The sequence below is a fragment of the Nannobrachium achirus genome, assembly GCF_963921795.1.
Source record: "Nannobrachium achirus genome assembly, chromosome: 21".
NCBI classification, from domain to species: domain Eukaryota; kingdom Metazoa; phylum Chordata; class Actinopteri; order Myctophiformes; family Myctophidae; genus Nannobrachium; species Nannobrachium achirus.
In genome coordinates, this window is record NC_137828.1 from 574,289 (window position 1) to 591,985 (window position 17,697).

Sequence of the window (17,697 nt, forward strand, 5' to 3'; positions counted from 1 at the left end):
ATCAGAAATTAGCCTACAAAAACAAATATGTTGCTATACTGTACATGAGCTGTAAGCCCCTCCCAAACAGCAAAATGTGTTCCCGGCCTGAATGGGTTAAATGTTTATTCTCCTCCTGTGATCGTTGTGGCAGAGAGTTTAAATGTTTATGTCTAAAGCTATTCAGGATGAGTTTAAATGTTTATGTCTAAAGCTATTCAGGATGAGTTTAAATGTTTGTCTAAAGCTATTCAGGAGGTGTGTGATAGATATTTAATATGTGTTACAGGTACTCAGGTGGTCCTCTGCTGTGTGATAGATATTTAATATGTTTTACAGGTACTCAGGTGGTCCTCTGCTGTGTGATAGATATTTAATATGTTTTACAGGTACTCAGGTGGTCCTCTGCTGTGTGATAGATATTTAATATGTTTTACAGGTACTCAGGAGGTCCTCTGCTGTGTGATAGATATTTAATATGTTTTACAGGTACTCAGGTGGTCCTCTGCTGTGTGATAGATATTTAATATGTATTACAGGTACTCAGGAGGTCCTCTGCTGTGTGATAGATATTTAATATGTTTTACAGGTACTCAGGTGGTCCTCTGCTGTGTGATAGATATTTAATATGTTTTACAGGTACTCAGGAGGTCCTCTGCTGTGTGATAGATATTTAATATGTTTTACAGGTACTCAGGAGGTCCTCTGCTGTGTGATAGATATTTAATATGTTTTACAGGTATTCAGGAGGTCCTCTGCTGTGTGATAGATATTTAATATGTATTACAGGTATTCAGGAGGTCCTCTGCTGTGTGATAGATATTTAATATGTTTTACAGGTACTCAGGTGGTCCTCTGCTGTGTGATAGATATTTAATATGTATTACAGGTATTCAGGAGGTCCTCTGCTGTGTGATAGATATTTAATATGTGTTGCAGGTACTCAGGAGGTCCTCTGCTGTGTGATAGATATTTAATATGTATTGCAGGTACTCAGGAGGTCCTCTGCTGTGTGATAGATATTTAATATGTATTGCAGGTACTCAGGAGGTCCTCTGCTGTGTGATAGATATTTAATATGTTTTACAGGTACTCAGGAGGTCCTCTGCTGTGTGATAGATATTTAATATGTATTGCAGGTACTCAGGAGGTCCTCTGCTGTGTGATAGATATTTAATATGTTTTACAGGTACTCAGGAGGTCCTCTGCTGTGTGATAGATATTTAATATGTTTTACAGGTACTCAGGTGGTCCTCTGCTGTGTGATAGATATTTAATATGTATTGCAGGTACTCAGGAGGTCCTCTGCTGTGTGATAGATATTTAATATGTTTTACAGGTACTCAGGAGGTCCTCTGCTGTGTGATAGATATTTAATATGTTTTACAGGTACTCAGGAGGTCCTCTGCTGTGTGATAGATATTTAATATGTTTTACAGGTACTCAGGAGGTCCTCTGCTGTGTGATAGATATTTAATATGTTTTACAGGTACTCAGGAGGTCCTCTGCTGTGTGATAGATATTTAATATGTTTTACAGGTACTCAGGAGGTCCTCTGCTGTGTGATAGATATTTAATATGTTTTACAGGTACTCAGGAGGTCCTCTGCTGTGTGATAGATATTTAATATGTGTTACAGGTACTCAGGAGGTCCTCTGCTGTGTGATAGATATTTAATATGTATTGCAGGTACTCAGGAGGTCCTCTGCTGTGTGATAGATATTTAATATGTATTGCAGGTACTCAGGAGGTCCTCTGCTGTGTGATAGATATTTAATATGTTTTACAGGTACTCAGGTGGTCCTCTGCTGTGTGATCGATGTGGCAGGGAGTTTAAATGTCGCTCTCTGCTGGTTGCTCACTACCGGACTCACACTGGAGAACGACCGTTTCACTGTGACATGTGTACGCTGAAGTTCGCTAGACCGCATCTACTGAGGAGACACAAGGTAAACTAAACTACATCATATTATTAACATACATTAATAACATACATACTATTAACATACATAGATAGATAGATAGATAGATAGATAGGAGAAGTACCGTTCCACTGTACTTGTGTACACTGAAGTTAACTAGACCTCATCTACTGAGGAGACACAAGGTAAACTAAACTACATACTACTATTTACTTGGGGAGGGTTAGGGTTATAATGGGATGGGAGGAGATAGGAACTTAGGAAGGCATAAAGGGAAGTGTCTGTTCCTGTGTTTGTTTTATGCATTTGTTTGGAAGTAAAACGTCAGAAGGTTTTCTCCGTCTGTCGCCTCATTACTTCCACAATACTATTAATAACAAACTACAATACATCTACTAAGGAGACACAAGGTTATGAGCTACATATTTACCTATACATACTATAGGTAATGAGCTACATAGATAGTCCTATGCATTGTTATATTGTTGTTGATGTACTGACACATTATCTTGCTTATTATATTGTTGTATTACTTGCTTATTGTAAGTCGCTTTGGATTAAAAGTGTCTGCTAAATGCCTAAACTGTAATTGTACACAACACTACATCATACTATTAACTTAACATAAACTACACTACATTATACTGTGGTGGACACCTGGACAAACATTTGATTACAATAAATGTTCCCCCATTGATTCCGGATGGAGACCCAAATGCATTATGGTCTCCATCCAGAATCAATGGGGGTAAATTTACTATAATCCATGTTTTGTCTTAGGAATGCAACAAATACAAAAACATATTATTGAACTCAAGTCTCCATGGTTATCAATAGGGGGAAAAAATCATTTTGGGGGTGAACTACTCCTTTAATGTTGACTTCCTGTGTTGTGTGACATCACTTCCTGTGCTGTGTGACATCACTTCCTGTGTTATGTGACATCACTTCCTGTGTTGTGTGACATCACTTCCTGTGTTGTGTGACATCACTTCCTGTGTTGTGTGACATCACTTCCAGGCCAACATCCATGCTGAAGGTCGTATGAGAGCTCAGGGGTCAGAGGTCAATGTGGAGGAGGAGCGACCTTTTGTCTGCCAGGTTGGAATGCACACACACACACACACACACACACACACACACACACACACACACTGTGATGATTAGAGGAGAACCACCACTAGTTCAAGTTCAACACAACAGAACTTCAGAAGATACTTCTATTAAATGAAGCATGGATTGGCACACATTCAGTGGAGGCAGTTCTGAACTTCAGGGAAACTCCACAAACACTGGTGTGTTTCATAAATCACATATTGGGACATGGTTACCATGGTTACCTAACCCCACATGGTCTGAAAATAAATGTCAGTCTTTTGGCTTTAACCTCTGTGTTCGTTATTCACAAGTTTGGGGTGAGACAGGCAGCATCGGCTCATAACTAGACCACCATAACTTGTGGTGACTGAAGATTCCTAAAATATAGATATGTCTGTCTGTCTGTCTGTCTGTCTGTCTGTCTGTCTCACTGTCTGTCTGTCTGTCTGTCTGTCTGTCTCACTAACTGTCTCTCTCTCATTGTGCGTGCGTATGTGTGTGTGTGTGTGTGTGTGCATCCAGGTGTGTGGGAAGAGGTTGAAGACACAGCTGCAGTTGGAGTCTCATGTCAGAGTTCATTCAGAAGAACGTCCTCACAGCTGTGCTATCTGTCTACGAGGGTTCTCCTCTTCTAGGTATGAATATATATATCTATATATCTATACCTCCATACCACCATAACTATATACCTACTGTACCTACCTATCTACAGTATATACCTCCTACCTCCATATAACTGTAACAGACTCATGTCAGAGTTCACTCAGAGGAACGTCCTCACAGCTGTGCTATCTGTCTGAGAGGATTCTCCTCTTCTAGGTATTAATATATATATATATATATATACATATACCTCCATACCACCCTACCTATATACTGTACCTACTGCACTGTACCTACCTACCCATTTATCTACCAGTATAACTGTAACAGTGTCATGTCAGAGTTCATTCAGAGGAACGTCCTCACAGCTGTGCTATCTGTCTACGAGGATTCTCCTCTTCTAGGTATGAATATAACTATCTACCACCTCCCTATCTATGTATATACTTACTGTACCATATATAGCTACCATACCTCCCTACATCTACCTCTATACCTACTGTACCATCTATAGCTACCATACCTCCCTACATCTACCTCTATACCTACTGTACCATCTATATAAATATATACTGTACCATCTATACCTCCATATGTCTGAGAGGATTCTCCTCTTCTAGGTATGAATATAACTATCTACCACCTCCCTATCTATGTATATACCTACTGTACCATCTATAGCTACCATACCTCCCTACATCTACCTCTATACCTACTGTACCATCTATACCTCCATATGTCTGAGAGGATTCTCCTCTTCTAGGTATTAATATATATATATACATATACCTCCATACCACCCTAACTATACACCTACTGTACCTACCTATCTACAGTATATACCTCCTACCTCCATATAACTGTAACAGTATCATGTCAGAGTTCATTCAGAGGAACGTCCTCACAGCTGTCTGTCTGAGAGGATTCTCCTCTTCTAGGTAAAATATAACCTATCTACCACCTCCCTATCTACTGTATATACCTACTGTGCCTACTGTATATACTTACTGTACCATCTATAGCAACCATACCTCCATATATAGCTACCCATCTATCTACACACCAACTGAAACAACAGTTCATTGAGGGAACCATGAAGTGCAACATGTACTGTAACATACTGAAGCAGAGCTTCATCCCCGCCCTTCGGACACTGGGCTGCAGGGCAGTATTCCAACATGATGATAACGACCCCAAACACACCTCCAAGATGACGCTGCCTTAACAAAGGAGCTGAGGTTAAAGGTGATGGACTGGCCAAGCATGTCTACAGACCTCAACCCTATTGAGCATCTGTGAGGCATCTTCAAATGGAAGGTGTCTAACATCCACCAGCTCTGATGTGGTCATGGAACTGAACTCCATGTCCAAGAGGGTCAAAGCAGTGCTGGAAAGTAATGATGGCCACACAACATATTGACACTTGGACCTTTGGACATTTTCACTCAGGGGTGTACAACTCACTTCTGTTGCCAGCAGTTTAGACATTAATGTATGTTGAGTTATTTTGAGGGGACAATAAAATGACACTGTTATCCAAGCTGTACACTGACTACGTTACATTGTAACAAAGTGTCATCTCTTCAATGTTGTCATATTAAGAGATATCATTACATATTTGCAGAAATGAGAGAGGTGAGATACTGTATAAGCAGTCAGCTTCAGGCCTGTCAGTGAAATGATCTGCACACCAGGGCAGGAACTTCAGGGAGGCCATGAAGGCCATGGCCGTCGTTGCCCCTCAGTTTGGCCTTGTCGTGCCCTGAGGCCTCAAAGGCCAAGTGACCCTGACCCTAAAATGATGAAATTTCAGGCCTGCTGCACACTGATCTCTTATTTTATTTTATACATTTTATAAATGAACCTCAGGCCTGTCACTCAGAGACATCGGGCGGGAAAAACCTGGGCAGTACATTTTATGTATTATATTAATAATATAATAACGATCATGTATGTGTTATATTACATAAGATAATATAATGATGATCGTATACCATGTGTTCTACTCTCTCTAGGACCCTGAGGAACCACCAGCTCACCGTCCACGCTGAGGGGGCGGAGCGACGCACCCCCGCCCGCAAGGCCAAGTAACCAATCAGCACGCTTTATTTTCATTGATTGATTTACTGATTGATTAGGCCTGATGGTGTTTCATTTTGCAGTTCGAGTTACTTCTGTACTGTCTTACATTTCTGACTAATCAAAGCATCCAATCAATCAATCAATGAAAGCCGGTCTCTCATTGGTCCACAGCGCCGCCCGCAAGGCAGAGAAGGAGGAGCCAGAGACGCCGTCGCCGTACGTCTGTCCGACCTGCGGACGAGACTTTAAGTTCAAATCCACCCTGGCTCTGCATAGCATAACTCATAGCAAGGAGAAACCACACGCCTGTGACCTGTGTCCTCAGGTTAGTAGGAGAAACCCTACCATTGTTACATCTGTCCATAGGTTAGACTTTAAGTTCAAATCCACCCTGGCTCTGCATAGCATAACACACACCAAGGAGAAACCACATCACTGTGACCTGTGTCCTCAGGTTAGTATTATTACTACTGGAGAAACCCTATCATTGTTACATCTGTCCATAGCTTAGACTTTAAGTTCAAATCCACCCTGGCCCTGCACAGCATAACTCATAGCAAGGAGAAACCACATCACTGTGACCTGTGTCCTCAGGTTAGTAGGAGAAACCCTATCACTGATCTGTGTCCTCAGGTTAGTATTATTACTACTGGAGAAACCCTATCATTGTTACATCTGTCCATAGGTTAGACTTTAAGTTCAGATCCACTCTGGCTCTGCACAGCATAACACACACCAAGGAGAAACCACATCACTGTGACCTGTGTCCTCAGGTTAGTAGGAGAAACCCTATCATTGTTACATCTGTCCATAGTTTAGTATACATTCTACTGGAGACACCCTACCACTGTGGCATTTATTAATAATAATAAATGGTAAATGGTGCATTTATATAGCGCTTTTTATCCAAGGCGCTTTACATAGATTGTGCATTACATTCACCCATTCACGCACACATTCATACACCGATGTCAGAGGAAACCATGCAAGACACCAACCTGCTCACCGGGAGCAACTAGGGGTTCAGAGTCTTGCCCAAGAACCCTTTGACATTAACTCAGGGGGAGCCCGGATTCCAACTGGGAACCCTTCGGGAACCCTTTGTGCTCTAATAACGGTTTCTCTACCCCTGAACTATAACTGTATTCCAGAAATGTGGTCTTCTGGGTCACCTGAAACGCCACCGTGAGGACGTCCACCCTGACCACTGTATATATATATATATATATATATATATATATATATATATATATATATATGTATATATATATATATATATATGTATATATATATGTATATGTATATATTATATACATATATGTGTGGTATATAGTATTATAGTGTATATGTATAGTATGGTATATTATAGACCACTGTGGTATATAGTATAGGTACTAATAGGTATATTATAGTAATAATACTACTAACTGTTTTCCAGAAATTCGGTCTCCTGGGTCACCTGAAACGCCACCGTGAGGACGTCCACCCTGACGGGAAGGCGGGGCCGAGGGAGCCGCGGACGTTCAGCTGTCCAATCTGCTCCCAGAGCTTCAGGAAGTCCCGCCTCCGCCTGCAGCGTCACATGGCGGCCGTGCACGGCCAGGGGGGCGTGGCCTACGGCGCGCTGGGCCACGCCCCTTCCCACCACGACGAAGGAACCATCGTCACGGTGATCGTCCCGGGGGACGACGAGGAGCAGGACGCCTCACAGCAGCAGCAGGAGGACGACGACGTCACGCGACACGACGATGCTGTCGCGGAGTCGGACGCGAACGACGCCCCGGTCTCAGTAACGCCGCTTGACGGCGATGATGCCGCCTCCACCGCGTGCGAGGTGGCGTCATCACCGCCCGCCGGCGAAACCACAATAGTCTCCGAAACGCCGACGCCATCCGAGGTCACGTCGCTTGACGCACAACACCACCACGACCACACGGTGGCGCTAACGCCACACCACCACCACGACCACACGGTGGCGCTAGTGCCACACCACCACCACGACCACACGGTGGCGCTAGCGCCACACCACCACCACCACGTCTTAGCGGTGACGCAGCCTGGCAGTGAAGGCTGCTACGCGCAGATGATCCCAGTCGCCACGGCAACGACGACGACGCAGCCCGGCGACGGGGAAAACTACGCCCAGGTGATCGCAGTGCAAAGCGACGGCGGCGGAAACTACAACCACATGATGGAGGGGGAAAACCAGACTGTATTGATGGAGGAGGAAGTTACCCAACCTGATTTAACCCAACCTGGTTTAACCCAACCTGATTTAACCCAACCTGATTTAACCCAACCGCACATTATGCAGGAGGTAACCCAACCTGACGACATGGAAGAGGAATTAACCCAACCTGTTTTAACCCAACCTGAGATCATGCAGGCAGTAACCCAACCTGACATCATGGAGGAGGAAGTGACCCAACCTGACATGATGGAAGTGACCCAAAGTGTTTTAACCCAAACTGACATTATGCAGGAAGTAATCCAGCCGGACATAATGGAGTCAGAAGTAACCCAACCAGTTTTAACTCAACCAGACATTATGCAGGAAGTAACCCAAACGGACATAATGGAGTCAGAAGTAACCCAAACAATTTTAACCCAACCAGACATAATAGAAGAAGTGACCCAACCAGACATAATAGAAGAAGTGACCCAACCAGACATAATAGAAGAAGTAACCCAACCAGACATAATAGAAGAAGTGACCCAACCAGACATAATAGAAGAAGTGGCCCAGCCGGTTGGCTTCGCTCAGGAGACCATCATAGAAGTGACCCAGGCCGACCCCGCCTCCGACGAGGCCGAGGAGGTTTTTGTTCCCCCGCCCACATAGACTCCGCCCACATAGTGACCAAACCCCGCCCACATAGTGACCAAACCCCGCCCACATAGAGACCAGACCCCGCCCACATAGGGACCAGACTCCGCCTCTCTGTGGGGTGACAGCTCATCCTCACTGCGAGCGATGAAATCTCATTAAAAGACATTTGTTTCAACGAGGACGTCCTGATCTGCCGCGAGCGACAACGCGTTGTACCGAGACGTCGTCCACCCCTCCGGTTTTCGCTCGTGGAGCCTCTATTTGAGCGAGGTTTCGCTGCGACGTCCTTAGAGGTAAATGTCCTTGTCCCGCCCCCCCAAACACTTCATATTATTATTTATTTATTTGATTGGTTCAGGCTACGTCGCAACGCAATGGCCGACGCTCCGTATCCGGACAGTATTTTGCGGGGCGCCGCGTTGCTCGCGTGCAGTGCGGATGAGGAGTGAAGCTGGTTTGCAAACTGCTGTGTTTTTTCGTTGCGTTTTGGAAATCCGAAATCCGAAAAAAAAAAAAATACTATTTCAGGGCAGAGAGAGAGAGAGAGAGAGAGAGAGAGAGCAAGGGACCCAATGGTGACAGTCATGAAAATCGGGTGAAAAAAACAACCGTGGTCTGAAAACAAATAAGAAACAGGCGGCAGTGTGCACACGTCATTGACATAACCCCACGTTATGTCAATGACGTGTGCACACTGCCGCCTGTTTCCTATGGAATCTATGAACAGGTTGTGGGGGTCCCTGCTTCATCTCTCTAGACTCTCTCTCAGCTAAGGGGTCCCTGCTTCATCTCTCTAGACTCTCTCTCAACTAAGGGGTCCCTGCTTCATCTCTCTCTCAACTAAGGGGTCCCTGGCCTGAAAACATTGAAGACCCCTGGTCTAGTCTAAGCTTAGACGTCTAAAAAACATTCAAATCTAGACGTTTATTAGACGTATTTTAGACATCTAATAAACCAGAAGATGCTCAGGGGTTTAGAATCCTTATGAGGGTTACACTCCTTACGACGACAGTAATTTATAAACATCCAGATGAATCATTATTAATTAAGAAGCTTTTTCACTTTGCTTTGATCTGGACATGATTGTAAATATAGAGTTAATATGAATGACGTTTAGGTTTTAATTTTATTATATTTTATTATATTTTGCTTTGTTTAGGTTTTTCTATTTTTCCTTCTAGAGACAAAGTTAAGGTTCATAGATTCTCTCTTAACCCTTTCCCTCCCATTACGAGTGTTGGATGAGACAGACAAATATGGTAATGCATTGTGATTAACCCTAAGCCAGCTGATTGGTCGGTTGATTAACCCTAAGCCAGCTGATTGGTCGGTTGTGGATATTTTGTTAAAGTAAAATAAACTCTTTGGTTAAAAAGTTTTTTTTGGGTTATCATTATGTGTGTGCATCATTGGTTCTGTTTGACCCCATAACTTTGAGAGTGTAACTGATGGAACCAAATGGACCCTTACAGGTCTGTTGCCCTGTTGTCCATGTTCCCCAGCAGAACTCATAGTAATAATAATAAAGATTTGAGACGACAAAATCTGAACAGAACTTGTATCTTTTTTATTATTATTATTATTGTCCAGTTGTGACTGTGAGTTTGTGGCTGACCACCATCTATGAAGATGATAACTGACAAAAGTAACAAATATAATCATTAAAACAATCATTCATTAGTGTGCAATAAGTGTTAAATGTCTTTATATTATGAATAGTACTGTAATGATGTCTTGATGGCCTCTTGTATTGATTGTTTAAACATGACATCATGGGCTGCTATGCTCCATAACAAGCTTGATAAGCCCAAAGCTTATTGATACCGGGTTCTTCTGTCCAGCCTGTCAATGTGATATTTTATTTATTCATTTGTTTCGACTTTGCCAAGTGGGAGTCGACTTGTGTAATGAAGTGGAGTGAGTTGACTTTTTGGTTAAAGGACCACTTTGTTTTTTTACAACAAGGGTTCATATTTGAGATTGTAATCAGAGAAAAGTAAAAGTGAGTGTTAAAATATTTTCATTTGCTTCATTCTATTGTTTTATCGTGTTTACCGTGCTAAAATGGGCGTGTGTACGCATGGGGGCAGCCGTACAAGTGGCTAAATAAGTCTTTTTAGACACAATAAAACACAATAAAATTTTAGACACAATAAAATGACATATTTAGCCACTTGTATGCATGCCCCCAACCACTGAAATAAGAATCTCTAAAACAATAGAAAGAAGTAAATTAAATCATTTGAACACTCATCTTTTATATTCTTTAATTACAATCTAAAATATTAACCCTTGTAAAATACTAAATTTGTCCTTTAATGTCCCAGTGCCAATATCCTAAGCTGTAATCCTGGGCTCTGCTCTCCCTCTGCCAACCTGGGCAGAGCCCTGAACTGAGCTCATGCTTCCTTCAGTGCATGAGGAGTGAACAAGCCGCTTCTTATCACCTGACGGGAGATTTTGTGAGGGTATTTACCCTAGGAGACAAGGGAAGCAAACTCCACACAGAAAGGCCCTTTCGCTAACCCCACATAGGGTGTGGTCACTGATGACACAGAGGAGAGAACACGCCCCCAGCGCCCACAGCCTCCCGAACCCAGGACCTTCTATCTGTGAGGCGACAGCTCCACCCACTGCACCACCACACCTGCCAGACATGCTCTGTTAAAGGTAAAGTACCTGCATTGTCTCCACCAGGCCGAGACCGAGTGGTAGAGTCCGTCCGTCCGTCTCGGGCACCATTGGCACCATGGCAGAGAAACGGTGCCCACAAACTCCCTGGGTGCCAGAGCAGAACCTCTGCCCCAAACGTTTCACATGGGCCTGTTATAGCGCCACCAGGAGGCTGAATTGAGCTCCTACAGGTTTTGTAACGAAATCACACAACTCGGTACACAGTATCTTTATAGTCATTAAACCACATTTCATAGAGGGGTGTCTAACCCTAACCCGAACCAAATGCTGGGCCTGGGTACTAGGGGGGCCACCAAGCAGGACCTCAGAAAAGAGGACGCGCTGTATGGGACCCCCAAATTGATATGCAGGCCTATTTAGTCGCGGACCCCCTTCTCAAAATATTTTGTGCCAGCCAGGGACCCACATATTATTCCACATTTGTACACTTTTTGAGAAAAGAAATAAAAAATAGATCATAGCTTGTAGATCGGCTATTTACGAATATAGTGTAAAATAGGTTTAAAGTGGTTTAAACTAAGACTGGGTAGCAACCTCATTTATTTATGCACCCAAAGTTTTATTACCCAAAATAATTATTGTATTTTATGATGGGCCTACAGTACACTGTAGGCCCACCTTTTTTGCAATTATTCTTGAGTTAAATTGTCCCATTTGAAATCTATTCCACTTGACTGGCATCAGAAATAATAAAACAGAGAGAGGGGAAGGGAAGGGGAGACCTGTGGACATAATATACTATAGATAGCTTATTGTGTTACTTACTAGAGACTAGAGGAAAACCTATAGCTGCAGCACATTGAGTTATTGCCTGTCAGTCAAAACATGGATTGCGTTCTACCTTTAAATCCGGACGAATGGCCACCCTACTGGGTACAAGGATTCACTGCGGGCCCCCCATGAATGTTCTTCATAGGAGGGGGTTTAACCCATTTGACGGGGAACGCATTGGTACGCATCATTTTGTGCTTTAACTATTGAAAAATAGCAGATATAGAAGCTTTTAGATCTGCTATTTTTGAAAAATCATGACAATGACAAAAGTCTTTGAATATTTCAAATCCGTCTAAGGTGTTTTTGAAGAAAAAAAAATGTCTATGTCAGTGGTGCTCAAACGTTTTCATGTGAAGGACCCCCAAAATGATATGTATTAAGGCCAGGGACCCCCATCTCAAAATATTTAGTTGCAAATGTTCACTTAGAAATACATAGGCCTATTATTCAAAGGTTTGCAGACATTTTCACGACTTTTCAAAAACAGCAGATCTACAAGCTCACTGCGTGGCACTCGTGAGCTTGTAGATCAGCTATGTTTCAATAGCTAAAGTATAACATAAGTAAGGCTTCCTCCACCTTGGGCCCTAGTAACTCAGTCCCACTCTTTCCCCCCCTTGTGACGCCCCTGTCATCATATTCCCAGATTGGCTTCCAAAGTGTGTTGAAGCCTCCCTTTTCAACACAATGATTCAAATCATGAACCCAGCACAGGCCACTATAGAGGGTCTGCACCTCCACTGGGACCCGCCCCCCTAATCTAGACTGAGTGGTAAAACATTGAGCAGCTTGGAGCATTGGAGTTTGGAAGTGCTTGTTGCAAATCACTCAACGGCCCTGCATACCACCTGTTTCTAAATTGCACATAATGCAGGAGGCAGCAGGATGTTGTGTTGTAGAAAACGAGTGCTTCCAAACTCTGACACTTGGAAAAATAAAAACCTGCACAGAACGTCTTGACAGAAAGTAGCTCATAACATGCCTATGGTGGATTTTTATGAAACAAAAACTTTGCAGATAGAAAGAGGATAATTCAAGATTTCAGTACAACTGCAATGATGGTGAGTTTAACTTTGTTTAATACAATCAGAAAGGACTTTTCTGTTTGGATGTTTGGGCTGTCAATGGCAGAAAGTAGTTTTTTGCCACTCAGTAGGCGTTCCCACATAACTTCCAGCAACAGATGATGTCACGTGCATACCCTCAATTGGCTGAGGAACATGTTCAAATCATCCTCATGGTGGCGCTATAACTCCACGATCTGTGTCAAACTTTGTAAGCGCACTCCCTAGAGGCCAAGGAAAAACAACTTCTGCGCAATGCATGATGGGACGTTGGAAAGTTGTGGATATAACTTTTATATTACTTAATTTCGTTCAAACATCACACAAATCAAAGACTGATTCGTTGTATGTTTTCATATTCCATTCTGATTGGTGAATTCCATACATTGTTGTCTCACAGTAACCTACCTGACCTGGTGGAGACCCCCAGGTTCTATGTTCCCCATTTACCCCATAAAAAGGTTCTATGTTCCCCATTTACCCCATTAAAAGGTTCTATGTTCCCCACTTACCCTCATAAAAAAGGTTCTATGTTCCCCACCCACCCTCCACCAAAAACGGTTTTATGTTCCCTGCTCAACCAAAAAAGGTATGTTCCCAACTCTAATGCAGGAAATGGTGGGACATCTGGGCACTAAGAACATGTGGGCAATCCTAATTTAGGTGTCCAGATGTCTCCACCCCTAAGTGCCTACTTTTCCAGGTGCCCACTCGTCCAAATGCACACATGTCCCTACCTAGTGCTCAGATGTCCAGGTGCCCACTCGTCCAGACGCCCAGTCATAACACATACAGTATGGTGCCCAGATGTCCAGGTGCCCACTCGTCCAGACGCCCAGTCATAACACATACAGTATGGTGCCCAGATGTCCAGGTGCCCACTCGTCCAGATGCCCAGTCATAACACATACAGTATGGTGCCCAGATGTCCAGGTGCCCACTCGTCCAGATGCCCAGTCATAACACATACAGTATGGTGCCCAGATGTCCAGGTGCCCACTCGTCCAGACGCCCAGTCATAACACATACAGTATGGTGCTCAGATGTCCAGGTGCCCACTCGTCCAGACGCCCAGTCATAACACATACAGTATGGTGCCCAGATGTCCAGGTGCCCACTCGTCCAGACGCCCAGTCATAACACATACAGTATGGTGCCCAGATGTCCAGGTGCCCACTCGTCCAGATGCCCAGTCATAACACATACAGTATGGTGCCCAGATGTCCAGGTGCCCACTCGTCCAGATGCCCAGTCATAACACATACAGTATGGTGCCCAGATGTCCAGGTGCCCACTCGTCCAGATGCCCAGTCATAACACATTATGGTGCCCAGATGTCCCACTATTATTCATAATTTCTCCCCATTATGGTCCGGTGTGTTTAGAGTTGTTTCCTGCATGTTTGGATGAGCGGGGAACAGGGGGGTAAGTGGGGATCATAGATCCTTTTGGGAGGGAAGTGGGGAACATAAGAGAATCCCATACGGTTGATGAATACCTGGTAACGTGTTAAGGACTGTCGCCACCATCATGAAATTGTACTCGACGATTAATTGTCGTACAATCTCTCGAGACAGAGTCAATGATGGCTAGACAGACCGATAGGCGTCGCCCTTTCTTTGACGATGGGTTCCCAGATTGATTGTCGTACAAATAATTGTGATTAACGATTTAATTGTGTTTTTAACATTCAACATTGGAAGATATAAATAAAAAATACATTTGTTTGGCTTTTTAGACAACAGGGCACAGGGCAAACATGTACTGTATGTCACATGTACCATTTAACACACCGTACATACTAACATGTATGTCACATGTACCATTTAACACACCGTACATACTAACATGTATGTCACATGTACAGTTTAACATACATATAAACATGTACGTCACATGTACAGTTTAACATACATATAAACATGTACGTCACATGTACAGTTTAACATACATATAAACATGTACGTCACATGTACAGTTTAACATACATATAAACATGTACGTCACATGTACAGTTTAACATACATATAAACATGTACGTCACATGTACAGTTTAACATACATATAAACATGTACGTCACATGTACAGTTTAACATACATATAAACATGTACATCACATGTACAGTTTAACATACATATAAACATGTACGTCACATGTACAGTTTAACATACATATAAACATGTACGTCACATGTACAGTTTAACATACATATAAACATGTACGTCACATGTACAGTTTAACATACATATAAACATGTACGTCACATGTACAGTTTAACATACATATAAACATGTACGTCACATGTACAGTTTAACACATGTAGGCCTATGTTACATGTACCATTTAACTGTACACAGGGTTAAACATACATATAAACATGTACGTCACATGTACAGTTTAACATACATATAAACACGTACGTCACATGTACAGTTTAACATACATATAAACATGTACGTCACATGTACAGTTTAACACATGTAGGACTATGTTACATGTACCATTTAACTGTACACAGGGTTAAACATACATATAAACATGTACGTCACATGTACAGTTTAACACATGTAGGCCTATGTTACATGTACCATTTAACTGTACACAGGGTTAAACATACATATAAACATGTACGTCACATGACCGTTCCACCTCTGGTTTCCAGAACAGTAACGATGCCAACGTTTCATTGGGTTGATCATAACGTTAGCGACATCATAACATTAATGACATCACAATATCAGTGACATCACTGTATTTCAGTACAAGGCAAAGTCAACAAAAAATGACAGGATCTTTGATTGACACATGAAAGGATCTTTGATTGACACATGACAGACTGTTTGATTGACACATGACAGAATATTTGAATGACTCCATGTCTGAACTGACCTCAGGGTAAAAATAGAACATTAACAAAAACATCCGTTCCATTCATAAAACATTATGGAACCACTAATCCTAGCGGACTCATAATGTACCATACACTATGTGATAGACTCATAATGTACCATACACTATGTGATAGACTCATAATGTACCATACACTATGTGATAGACTCATAATGTACCATACATATTGTATGGTACATTATGAGTCCGCTATCCATACACTATGTGATAGTAAATCATCCGTTCCATTCATAAAACATTATGGAACCACTAGTCCTAGCAGACTCATAATGTACCATACACAATGTGATAGTAAATCAGTGTCATACATATTGTGAATAATTATAGAATTATTATGACATTCAGTAGTTGGGTCTTATGATCAAAATATAAACATAGCGGACATGGGGACTGTACCTACACTATGTTCCCCAGGTTAGATAGATAGATAGATAGATAGATAGATAGATATAGGTAACTATCTATCTATCTACATGGGGACTGTACCTACACTATGTTCCCCAGGTTAGACAGACAGATAGATAGATAGATAGATATAGGTAACTATCTATCTATCTATCTACATGGGGACTGTACCTACAGTATGTTCCCCAGGTTAGATAGATAGATAGATAGATAGATAGATAGATAGATATAGGTAACTATCTATCTATCTATCTATCTACATGGGGACTGTACCTACAGTATGTTCCCCAGGTTAGATAGATAGATAGATAGATAGATAGATAGATATAGGTAACTATCTATCTATCTATCTATCTATCTATCTATCTACATGGGGACTGTACCTACACTATGTTCCCCAGGTTAGATAGATAGATAGATAGATAGATAGATAGATAGATTGATAGATATAGGTAACTATCTATCTATCTATCTATCTACATGGGGACTGTACCTACAGTATGTTCCCCAGGTTAGATAGATAGATAGATAGATAGATAGATAGATAGATAGATAGATATAGGTAACTATCTATCTATCTATCTATCTACATGGGGACTGTACCTACACTATGTTCCCCAGGTTAGATAGATAGATAGATAGATAGATAGATAGATAGATAGATATAGGTAACTATCTATCTATCTATCTATCTACATGGGGACTGTACCTACACTATGTTCCCCAGGTTAGATAGATAGATAGATAGATAGATAGATAGATAGATAGATATAGGTAACTATCTATCTATCTATCTATCTACATGGGGACTGTACCTACACTATGTTCCCCAGGTTAGATAGATAGATAGATAGATAGATAGATAGATAGATAGATAGATAGATAGATAGATAGATAGATAGATAGATATAGGTAACTATCTATCTATCTATCTATCTATCTACATGGGGACTGTACCTACAGTATATTCCCCAGGTTCCCACTTACCCCAGGAAACACACAACGGAACATAATGGGGAGAAATTAGGAATACTAGTGGGTCAGGGGGCATTAGGGACATCTGGGCACCATATTTCTGTTATGACTGGGCATCTGGATGAGCGGGCACATGGACATCTGGGCACTCGGTTAGGGACATGTGGGCACCTGGATATCTGGGCACTCGGTTAGGGACATGTGGGCATTTGGACGAGTGGGCACCTGGAAAAGTAGGTACTTTTGGATGTGGAGACATCTGGGCACTAGGGGCACCTGGACAACTGGACGAGTGGGCACCTATTATACATTAGGATTGCCCACATGTTCTTAGTGCCCAGATGTCCCATTTCCTGCAT